Source organism: Lissotriton vulgaris, chromosome 9, assembly GCF_964263255.1.
Source record: "Lissotriton vulgaris chromosome 9, aLisVul1.2, whole genome shotgun sequence".
In the NCBI taxonomy this organism is placed as follows: domain Eukaryota; kingdom Metazoa; phylum Chordata; class Amphibia; order Caudata; family Salamandridae; genus Lissotriton; species Lissotriton vulgaris.
Genome location: NC_141697.1, coordinates 1,163,520,055 through 1,163,532,346, shown reverse-complemented (window position 1 = coordinate 1,163,532,346; position 12,292 = coordinate 1,163,520,055). Strand labels below are relative to the sequence as shown.

The 12,292-nt window shown below is 42.2% G+C and overlaps 1 protein-coding gene across 1 annotated transcript in view; it reads right to left on the bottom strand.

The window, feature by feature from the left end:
- ITPR1 (inositol 1,4,5-trisphosphate receptor type 1) overlaps nt 1–12,292 on the bottom strand; it is a 1,666,678-nt gene that overhangs the window by 1,616,811 nt on the left and 37,575 nt on the right. The window lies entirely within an intron of this gene.

Below are 12,292 nucleotides of genomic sequence, written 5' to 3'. Positions count from 1 at the left end.
ACTTTGGGATCATGTACTTAAGATGGACAACAAGCTGTCCATCAAATCAATTTCCCAAATGCTTACCCCCACACTACTTCTGCTCCACTGCAAGATTTAAGACCACCAGTTTGATTAATTCACTGACACAATCACGCAAGTTGTGTCAGTGCATACTGCTCCTAGAAACACATGCGCTTTGCTGTATGAAACACGAAGGACTAAATGCTCTTCTCACCTCTGCAGAGTGGCCAACAGCAGCATGGTGAGAATAAATTAGTCTACAGACCCATCTAGTCCAAACAAAAATGTCCATGACTAACAGCCCTTTCAGAAATTCAGTAAGCATAGTGTGTTGAAGCTACTGAACAAACTGCACTAAATACTAGGTTATTGAAAGACTAGCGCGGAGCATTAAAACCCAAGCCAACCACATGGTCCCAGTGTTGCCCCAGGCAGGGAGCCTAAAATATCTATACATAACCTTCAACACACATATTGCCTTTTTTTGATGGGGAGGACTCCACTTCAGGTTCCCTCTCCTCTCTTCCAAGCACGCCTATATATTAAGCATACATTTACAAACACCGAGGTTTCACAAAGCAGTGACAACCATTAGGGTGGTGGAATTCCATCTCCCCCACCTCCGACACTCTAGGCATATTGCTGGAGGTAAACAAGGACAAGTTTTCATGTTTATTTTCTCCTATGGCAATAAAAGACCAAAGCTCTCAGGATAAACCCCTTGCCTACTAGTTTGCAGTGCCACAGTGTTGTGGAGAGAAACACATTAATCTGCTAAGGCAGGGTATGTATGCCAATGTAGAAGATCTATGTGTGGCGATAGCCACTCTGTAGCTAGAGTTAGGATTCTGCCACTGGAAGATGGCAGCCAGCACAGCAATTCCACTAGTGGTTCCACCTGTTTTCTTTATCCACGTTTTCCAACTGCCAGGTTCACCACGCTTGTCATTTACTTATGACCGTTTTTATTTCCATACTTTTTACCATATTTATTTTTACCATATTTATCTCGGGCTCCTGTTCTCAAAATTGCTATTTGTATTTCTTCCTCAGACGCTTTCCCCCTGAAGAGCCCACGGCTCAAAATGCATTGGGGTGACATCATGCTACTGCTTTAATCTAAACTTATGTAATTGTACAGCTACTTTGGATTTGTTCAACTCTTGGATTTAATTTGGAACATATGAAGTAATAGGACTTCAATTACAGATTGACTGAATATATAAAGTTTTATTCATACTACGTTTGGACATTACAAACGTATAAATACAGCTGCAGTTAACTTTGCATATAGGTGTGCTCAAGTTTCCTACAAGAACAGAGGGACCCTGAAAACAGATACTTAGAGAGGCTGGCAGGGAAAATATCAAAGCAAGAACAGTGTATGTTGTTGAGTTGGTTCAAATTGGGGAGACTGTTGCATGTGATTGGTGTGATTGAGTGGTTTGTATGGAGATGCGTAATGGATGTAGATACTGGTTTGTTGGGTTACACAATTTTTTGATTTATATATGATGATTATTTATTTGTGATTTACTAAGGAATTGATGTAAAATAATTAAAGAACCAATGTAGTTTTCTAAAATATCTTTTTTGCGTGGGGCAATGTACTTATTTCAATGAACTGTGGATATATTAGCAATGTTTAAAGTAATTACCGGAGAGGTTTTTGTTCTTGCTCTGTGCTAAAGTTTCCTCCCTTACACTTGTAAGGCATCAAACTTCCTCAGTCATTCTTGCGCCTCCAAGGACAAAAGGCAACCTTCTTGAGCACCCTTACCTTTGAATTTTCTGATAAACATTTTGATTACCTCCACATAAAATATGAGTGCAGCAGTTTCATTGACTTTCAACTATGGGATTTTGGCCACAGTGTTGCAAAGTGATTTTCCCCAAGAACTAGAATATGTCAAGGGTAGAGGTTTCGCGTTGATCCACTGCAAAATCTACACATTGAACAAGTAGCACAATCTGTTTTTATTGACATTAGTATATTGGAATATAAAGTGAATGCCTAAAATGTTAGCAGAGCCATACACGACATTTACTCTGAAATTAGGCAGAAAATTAGCAGTGGTACAATTTGAAAAATTATATTTCTTCAAATCTTTTATAATCTAAATTTTATCAAAATATAACTGCTGGCATATTTTAAGCCCTGCAATAAGAAAGCTGGCCTAAGATTATCGTGTTCATAAACTGAGCCCCTGCATACACACAGCCCGTGAATATTCAAAGATTTGAAGCAAATGATGCCTTGGTATATCTAAAATCCTGTATAATCACAAAGATGGCTTAATCAGAGTCTTGCTAGAACCAGAAAGGCTGACTTAATAGCTTCTCTGGCTATGCCAGGCTCCTATCAGAGCTCTAATACTATGCGAACACTTCCATGATTCTTCACTGCATTCTCTAAATATGTCAAGTTTTTTTAAATCGGACAAGTCGATTACTCAAAAAACTACCTAACTGGACAAGTAGATTTTATAAAATTGCATCCTCTTGACCCAAGTCAGGAGTCTAGTCAGACCGGTAAATATAGAAGCAGTGTCAACATGCACAGAATCACTAAAGGCAGCACCCCAATGAGAAAGCTCACCACCACCATGCAGGTTAGACACAAACGAATTCCAGATTCTAGTAGCAAGTAGTTTAAATACAAACACTGCTGTACTGTTCAGTCTATGTCCTTGACCAAGCTAGAGCCAGGTCACACCAGGAGCTTAGCCGCACAAAGCTACAGCTTGTGGGCTCAGTACAATACGCAAGGAAATAAACTAACTACAGTTACAAAACTGTGCACAGTACTACAGAGACAACTGGAACCACGGATGCTGACAGGTGTATTTAAGTGTAGTAGTAGTAGTAACTTTATTCGGTTTCAAATGATAAAAAAACATAAAAGTGCATACATAGAATATTAATACATTTGTCAGGGAAAGGAACAAAAATAATTACATTTAAAATTCAATGTGGTTAAAACGCGCACAAAGGATTAAAAAAAAAACAAAAAAAAACACCAAGGTTCAATTATAGGCTCTTTCTATGTCGAATAGAACATTTTAAAAACCTGGCAATATTTAGTGCTAAGAAATCAGACTCGAGAAGTTGAAGAACCAGGAGGACGGGGCGGTATTGACGTAGACCAAAACCTTTTAAGATTGAAACAAGATATCTTTCTAGGTTCTAAATAAAATTTACAGAAAAGAGTCGAATGTAAAGTGGATTGGGGAGAGGTACCATCACAAGGGCATTGGCAAAGAGACTGCGACCAGTCATTAGCTTTAGGGAATGTGGCTAGCCGAAAAAAAGTATTTAGCCTGAACCAGATCAGCAGAAACCTGTTGTAACTGCTTAGGTTCTATGTCAAATACAGCTGAATCAGCATAGAAGTTTGAATCAATATGCTGAGCCGAAGGTTTGCTAGCTTCGAAAGGCAAACTGAGCTCCGCTATGTGGTTTAGACCTAGATTTTTCAGGGCTTTTCTGGAAATCAAGTCCAATGCTATGGGTTAAGATAAAATTTCTCCAAACCCATATCATATAGGAACCCCTTAACATATCGGAGCCAGCCAATCTTATTCACATTTTCCAGCAGAAGACAATCCCGCACAATACTCTGGGTGAAAACCAGCTTATCAGAAGTCCGTAAATGGTGCCATAAGAGTATGGGTTCAACCTTTATGATATCTGTAATATAGGGCAGGCCCAGCTCTAAAATGGCAACTAAATGTTGAAGAGCCCTGGGGAACAGCAAGCAGAAATTTCAGAAAGCTGTTTTCCACTATTTGGAGGGAATCTGCCTGAACGTAGCCCCACACCCCAGCCCCGTAGATAGGGGTGCTGACGCATTTGGCCTGGTAAATACGGATCAGCTCCTCGGGGGCTCTTCTTCCCAATCTCTGTAAATTTGACTAGGGCCATTGTTGATTTTAAGAACAGCAATTTTCTTGCCTCGATCGCTTTTTTACAAAAGCCCTTTTCATCTATTAATACTCCAAGGTATGGGTAGGTGGGGGTATTCTCTACGCTAGAGTTGTTAATATAAATTGTTCTCTTTTCTTGGTTTGTGGCCACAGTTCATAAAAAAAGTTTTTTTAATATTTATTTTTAGCTCTAGATTTGACATAAATGAATACCTGGACAGTGAGTGCTGAAGTTTACCGGGGGTGCGAGCGATTATCACCGCATCATCCGCGCAGAGGAGAGCGGGAATTAGACGATGCTGAATTAAGGGTAGGTCCTTTGCCCCCTCCAACATTGCTACTTCTAGACCATTTGTATACAAAATGAGGAGGAAGGGGGCCAGAACACAGCCCTGCCTGACTCCCCACTCAACCCTAAATGGCGCCGTCAGCTCACTCCCCGTGCCAAATCTCACTACAGCTGTGGCATTCGAATACACTTTTCGTAGAAATTTAACTAGATGTTGGTCAACTCCCATTACTGTTAAGGTAGTCCATAACTTCGAATGGCCCCCGCAGTCGAACTCTGCAGTAAGATGTACGTAGGCCAGATGAAGACTCCCACCTTTTGCAGCCACATATTTACCAGAGTAGGGACAAATTTAGAACCTGCTCGATGGTGCCCAAACCTTCCCTGAATCCGTACTGGATATCGGATAAGATATAGTTTTCTTTGGACCATAACTGCAGTCTTTCTAGGGTAATGCGCACCACGGTTTTTCCAAAGGAGTCCAGTAAGGGAATAGGGCTATCGCAAGTTGGATTGAGACGGTTGCCCTTTTGGAATACTGGGATCAAGATGGATTTTGACCATAAATCCAATAGACCGATTTTGCAGGTTGCGTCTAATACCCTGAGTAAAATTGTGGCATAAAGATCGATGTTAAATTTATACATGTCAACCGGGACCACATCGGGGCCCAGGGCCTTTCCCCCCGTTGCTAGCTCTTAAAGCATTCTCAACTTCATACAGTGAAATCTAGATCAAGCAGAAAGGAATAGGGGCTAGTTCTATCGGAATTCGTCCCTGGGGGCACTGTTCTATCAGAGTTGTCTGGGATCTCAAATATTTTAGAAAAATGGGCGATCCAAGATGATTTGTCTATTGTAATCTCTATTTTGTTTGAGTCTCTAGGACCTGACAAGAAAGGAGTATTAATCACTTTCCAAAAAGCGGCACTGTCATTTAGTCGGTAGCTTTTATGTAATTCTCCCTAAAGTTCCTCTTTTAATTCCTGTTTTCTTGATGGTATAGCTTTATTATAGATTTTCCAGAGTTGGGCAATCTCTCTCCTATCTCTAGATGGTGCGTTAAGGGCTTTTTTTTAGGTTAGAATAGGCTTTAGTACAAATGGAATTAAGCCAGCCAACCTGGTTATTTTTTGCTCCCTTAGATTTAATAACTAGAGCTTTTTGTATGGAATTGGACACTATCATGAAGTTGTCAATAATCTCCTGTGGAGACTAAAGATCAGACACATGTTTATTTCTGAGATGGAAGCCTTAACTTTTTCTGTAATCTTTACCAGGTCGACCTTGGCCCATTTCAGGGCATAGCCGTTAACCTAGCCAAAAGTATATTTTCCTCCCCATAAAGATTTGTTTTTTTCTTCCTAACAACGGGAGGGAGAGAGTTATTGATATGGGGAAGTGATCGCTAAATACGCAATCATGGGTATTACATTTTGAGATATAGGAAGAGGCAGTACTTGTTAAAAGAATGAAGTCTATGCAGCTAGAGGCGCCTTTGGTATTGCCCATAGTCCCTCTGACATTAACCTTTAATGGCAATTTGTTGGCCAAGGTTAGTTGGAGGCTCAAAATAGTCTCGTTTAGACAGGCCCCACTTTGAGAATGGGTGAAGTGGGTAATACTAATATCGTTCTCGTCTAAGAGGCCACATATGATACTTTCATTATATGGGCAAAGTGCCAGATTAAAATCGCCTCTCCAAATGATAATGGGTTTTTCCCTTGGTGTGTAACATTCAAATTTAAAAGAAAAATACGAATTTAGTTTAGAGCATCAATCAACTGAAGCTGAGGTCAGTTATAAAAATTAACTAACACCAGGAGGTCCAACCTATTTATATCAATTAGAATTCTCGTAATTGTTCTCAATTTTTAAGGCAATTATTTCCCGGACTTGAATTAAGTTAGAGATATACACCGCTAGACCTCCCTTTGCACGTCCTGATGGAGATGGTGTTGCGGGAGAGAAAAAAGTTTTATAACCATTTAGGTGAATGGGTAAGACAGCCCACGTTTCTTGTAGGCATATAATGCCGTAGTTCCTGGCGAAAGTAAGCCACTCACCTAGGTTTGCCTTAGAAAGAAGGCCAGCAATGTTCCAAAAAATAATTTTAAGCGGAACCCCACTAGTGACACATACGTCTGAAGAGGGGGGTACTGGATGAACTCTAATTTAGTATCCCGTGGTTACGTCAGGATAAATGCCCACAATAGTAACAGGGCTATCATTTAAAAATTGAACCGGAGGAGGAAGTTCGGTGGAAAATGTATGTGTCAGGGAAATATGCTCCTGTTCTGATGAAGCCAGAATAGGCTCAGGGAGCTTAGCCGAAAGATTCGCCACCCTGCCTTCTACCAGGGTAGATTTAAAAGGGAGAATAGGGGGATAAACCCCACTGTTTACCTCATTGAGACCTGAAATGGACCCATAGCCATGAGTTAGTTGTCAGTCTATTTCCTCAAGGGGGGGGGATAGCTGCTCTAATCTGTTTGAAGTTAAAACTGAACCATTTCCTTCTCTCCTGGAACTTACTCTAGGTTTGTAAAAGAATTCCAGGGGGAAGGGCCGTTATGCTTGGGTAAAAAGAGGGGAGAAGCTCTGTTTAGAAGAAACCAAACCATCCATGGGGATCTAAAATTAACAATACAATCACCCTGAATTGATTTTTGTGAGTAACCAAGCCAGCCCACCCTGCGCACCATAAATATTTTGTTTATATGATCAGGGTTGAAGCGCTTATATTTAATCAGCCAATCTGCCACTTTATTTCGAAGAGATGGCCAGGATTCAATCAGTCCTTGTTTTAATTCTGGAACCCCCTTAAGGATTAAAACATATGGACGTGAAGCTGGTGGTAGATCCAGATTAACTGGATTTGATCAAATTATGGGGTTAGATTGATTTTCCCTGTTAAGTAGCACTAGTCTACTATTCTCCAGCCTAGAGGTTGGCACTAGATTGGGAAACACTGGATCATGTTTTTTTAATTTCTATATCTGGTTCCCTTAATGGACCTGGCACAATCTCATGGGAACTCTGCCCGAGACCTTTTTGCGTGATATGACCCTCCCCGTCATGCTGTGTATAATTTGAATTTTCTGGAGGTGTTCTAAATAACTCTAGGTCCTCTTTTAGTAGATCTAACTTCCGCTCTATGCTACCAAATCTTTTATTTATGGAAGAACTCATTAAAGACATCATGGCCTTAGAATGTGCTTCTAAGAGGCCTCTAATGAGCTCTTAAACAGCTAAATTAGGGTCACTGGGACGTTGATGGGGACCTTTGATAATCTGGGTTAGTACCTCTAGGTGAGGTTCATGGTCGTGATGAATTCCCTCTATTTGACTTTCAACCAAGTGCAATCCTGTAAGGTTTGAGCATTGAGACTTTTTTCCCACCTTTACCCCCCTTCGTTCCCGTTTGCTTTGTGCTTATTGTAGACCCTTTCTTTGGTTTGGATTGATTCCGGGTTTGAGGGCCTGCCCCTACTAGTATAGGATGTTAAGACTGTGAGGACTCGTTAGTGGATAAATTTGAGGAGATGGGTTAGGGGTAGTGTTTTGTCGGATAATAACCCTCAGAGTTAATGATCTGCTAGTTTCCTCCTCCCTGGATAGTGGAAACAACGTAGGGTCAAGGGAGTGCCTTCGCTCCGTTAATTCGATCTTGTGTGTAAGGAGTGATTCAGCTCTAACCAAGAAAGCATCTAGCGTGCCCACTGCCCTTTCGTTTCTCCATCAGTCCTTTGAAATGAAAGCAGGAATCACACAATAGGAATCCCTGTAGTTACTCTGTACAGGAATTACCTTAACCTTGGTGGATCGTATGCTAGAAAGGAAAAGATCAATAGCTCTAACAAGAAACAAAAAACCAAAGGGGGTAGCCTGCCCTCGGGCACAGGCAGGCCCGGCCCGCATCGCGGGGGCCGCGAGCTGCTATCTAGCGCGGGGAGGCGGAGCAAACGGAGACACAGGTGAGGGTAATTCAGGGGCTCCTGAGTGTAGAAGTCCAGCACCCTCCAAACGACCAAATGGTCCAGCAAAGAGTCTGTGTATGCGGGAGGCTTGCACTTGTGAGGTCTGCCATGTAAAAGGCCTAAGGTACATCATGTTACATATGTTAACAGAATAATGTACCTCTTGTTAACATGTTTTATTTACGGTGCTATGCTCCCCCTCAGGTAGGTCTATAGAAACGGACAACTTACTATTTCTATTTAATTGCATGTGTAAAGCTTGTGCCAAGTAAAGCCTTTGCTGTTTGTGGGCAAGGATTGGAAGAGGTGTGTGAATGCATGTATGTGTGCAAAGCCTGTTTGTTGATTATGTTTGCGCTTGCTGGTGTGAGCAGGTACAGTTGTGCTGTGATTCGAGAATAACGTTTGCGATGTGAGCTGTGTGACGTTACAGCAAAGTTTGCTTGCTGCAACGTGTGCAAGTAACGCCTGTGCGGTCACGGTGTGTTTCAAGCCTGTGGTATTAGCGGTTTCACGTTTGTGATGTGGGCAGCTGTCAAATACAACCAACACACGCTAACACAGACGCTGCCTGTGCAGTCTATTAGCTTGGGGAGCAAGAACAGCTGCAGGCCCTGTTGCACTGGCGTTGTGTTTAGCACAGGAAAGGCGTGCACTGTGACTCTTAACACAAGCATCCCTCCGTATGCTGGACATTAATGCACTTAAGTGCACGCCGAGCAAGAAAGCACCGCCACCAGCGCCTTCTCCGTTGCTAGGCGCCACCTCGTGCTGCGGATGCACTTGCTAATCCTCACGAAGCGCCACACTCCAAATCAAACATGAGGAAACGCAGTCAATCTAATTTCCACGCACAACAAAAAAATGCTTTTTTTTACAGAAATCGTGACTGCGATACTGACCATCTGTCGACTCCCAAACGTAACATTCTATTTTTTAACCACATACGGCTGCAGAAACCCAGAGGGAGAAGCACCCAGGCCGGGCTGACAGTGAGCATGATGACTCACCCCGCCCGCCCGCCTCAGCCGGAGCCGGAGCGCAGGCTGCCTCGCGGGCAAGCGATGCTCTTCCTGGACCTCCGCATCAGTCCAGGTGAGCGCGCGCGAGCTCATCAGCTCCAGCGGCGCCCGTGCCAGGCGGCGCGAGGGCGATGACAAGGACGTGACTTACGTACAACGCAGCACAACAGTAATTAGCATTACTGTTATGGGAGACTCCAAAGCCCAAGAGGGCGTCTTACCATGCATGCTTTTCAAATGGGCATGTAAATCTAGTTGACATCATTACAACTGGCCAGAAGGCTACTTTCTGCTGATCTACAGCACGCAAAGTGTAAACTTTAACTCCTACAACATGTAAATGCAAATCGTTAAATTTATACATGGATACACAGCTGCTAGTATTAAGGCACGACGTTTAATTCAAGTATGATAATTAGTCAACTAGTGTTAAATGTTTTATATAACAGTAGCCATTATACAATAGTTTGTGATTCAGTTGCAGCAAACTCAATTTACCACAATAGGTGAATAAAACCAAGAGCAGCGTCAACTTGACCGCATCTTGCTTACTTGTGTATGGCTCCAGTACCCGCCACGTTTCTGGCTCTAGCTACATTTCCCCATTCAGGTCATATCCACTGGTATCCAGCTCTTTCTGCAACCAAATTTCCGAGGCACTGCTTGACCACACATCCACTGCCAACCTTCCATATTACCCCAGACACCATGTATAAAAACATTTGATGAGCTGCCTCCAGATTGAGTATGTCTGCAGACTGCTTACAACACAGCATGTCAGCAGTCTAGTCACTTTGATCTCAGCGGGCCTTACAAGCAGCCCCCACTCCCATGCATCTCAAAGCTTACTGCAACGCCATGTCCCTGCCAGCACGACCGCCCCCTTCCACCTGCTGTCTCGTACCCCACAACAACTGGTAAACCAGTGTGGGTCTATCAGCCATGCAGAACCAATGAGTCTGCGCCCTCCACTACACAGAGCTGCAGCCCATCCCTAGAATATTTGCGACACATCACCCCAATAAGTCCTTAGCTCGCCATGACCTTATCCACAGTCTTCCAACAAGTATTCATAAGCAAACAAACCACAGCAGGTCTGCAGCGTCTGACAGACTGTGTGCAAACACCAGCAGCTCAGAGTCAACATGATCTCAAGGGATATTAAGTGGTTGACTGCCTATTTACCAAGAAGCACTTCGAATTATTTAATTACGGCCAGGGTGGAAGTGGCAGCCCTAAACTAACAGGTGCAGCACGAAGGCTGGGAAAGAAGTTCAGATACTTGTATTGTACTTTCTCAACTTGTTACGGAAATAGTTGAAGCGGACCTGAAAATATTTGGCTGAAATGAAGATTTTGACCATGGTATGCTGTCCCGCGAGGCTTAGAGTGATGAAGTAGCAGAAATTCAGAATGCCAGATTTAAAAACCAAAAACACACTAACAGCACAGGAGGCAATTTTACGGAAAAAACAGGACATTATTGTCCAAACTACAGCAGGTAGATACTTTGACAATAAAGGAGAAGTAACATTGGCACGGGTCTGTCTTCCGTACATCTTTTTTCAGACTGATTCGACATACTCAAAGGCCACCAAATGGATCCGTTACAATACGCTTATGGATTTTAACAAAAAAACACTTTATTTTAACAGAACCACCGTTAGGCATTACTTACTTTAAATTCCTAAAGTAAAGAGAAATACTTCCATAAAAAAAAGTTACTTATTACATGTTGGAGACTGTGGACAATGGTAACTCCTAAAATGGAGCACTCCCAGAGGCGGATAAATGGGAGATGGTGTTTAACCTCAATTTAATGAGCCAATGTGTCCCCAAGACAATGCACCTTACAGCAGGTCAAAATACAGTCAATTAAGGGCAAGCTCAATAATTGAGTTAGATGGGAATATAGATTTTATATGATTATAAAAATGTAAAAGGTGTGGTACAGAAATTGCAAATGCAAAGGGATGAAATCATTGCCATGAAGGCTTTCAGTAAATAGGGCAATACAGAATAAGATGCAGAATTAGACAAATCTCAAGCCCCAAATGAGTAGCAAAATCAATATGAAATCTGATATCACTAGCAGAACCTAAAATCAGGAAAGTGTTCGGCTCACCCCTTAAATCTGGGGTTTATATACACCCCTTGCATATGAAAGCATTCATTTCTGAAAAACCGTCCTGGTGTGAGCAAAAGAATGACACTTCTAGTAAATCTCAGCAGTGTTCTATTATGCGTCATACTGCTTTACTAAGCACTATCCCAATACATAAATAAGTATTATGCCCACTCTATGCTAATCTCATCTGGAAACGGCAAAACAAACTTCTTAAAAGCACAAATATATGTGACTGAATGCAGTACAGTGAGCTAGCGGAAGGGCCTTGAAGAAAAACAAAAAAAAACAGCAACATTATTTTGTCCAGGTTAGAAAGCTTTCTTTGATAAAAAAAACTACAGCGCCGATGGAAATACACCACACTGCTTGACTGTACTGCAGAAGTAATGAACAGTGAACATGCAGGAGGAAACTTCCATTTTGAACAAGATGGTGTTGAGGCCAGAGGTCTAGTTAAAATGTGCTAAGAAAAGGCACTTTAACAAGTCGGTAGCAAATTTGTTTTGAATGCAATAGTAACATGTCAGGGTCTACGTTTAAATTCATGTGTAAATCCACGTTCTGCATATTGAAAATGCAAAATATAAACTTCACAAAACCTTTATCAAAAGTAACAAGGGATACAGTCTGCAGAGATAGCACGAACTGCCTTCGAGGTACAGACAAGTTTGGAACAGTAAGGACCAAAACTGCTTAAAAGAGGGTAGAACAATGAGGAAGAGCAGCAACTTTTTAAAGGTGAAAAGAGAGTTTAGAGGTGAAAAGGTAGACTGGGATGAAAATGGCCAAAAACGGGAAGAGACCAGGGAAAAGTTGCTGGAGGGTGGAGCGTATTAGGAAGATAGTTCCTGCTAAAGAGGTGGCAGATTGAGAAGCAGCTAGAGTGGTAGCCACTGGCAGGGGATGCGTTCTCCCATTACGTAACGGGGCAAACTGCCATAGCAT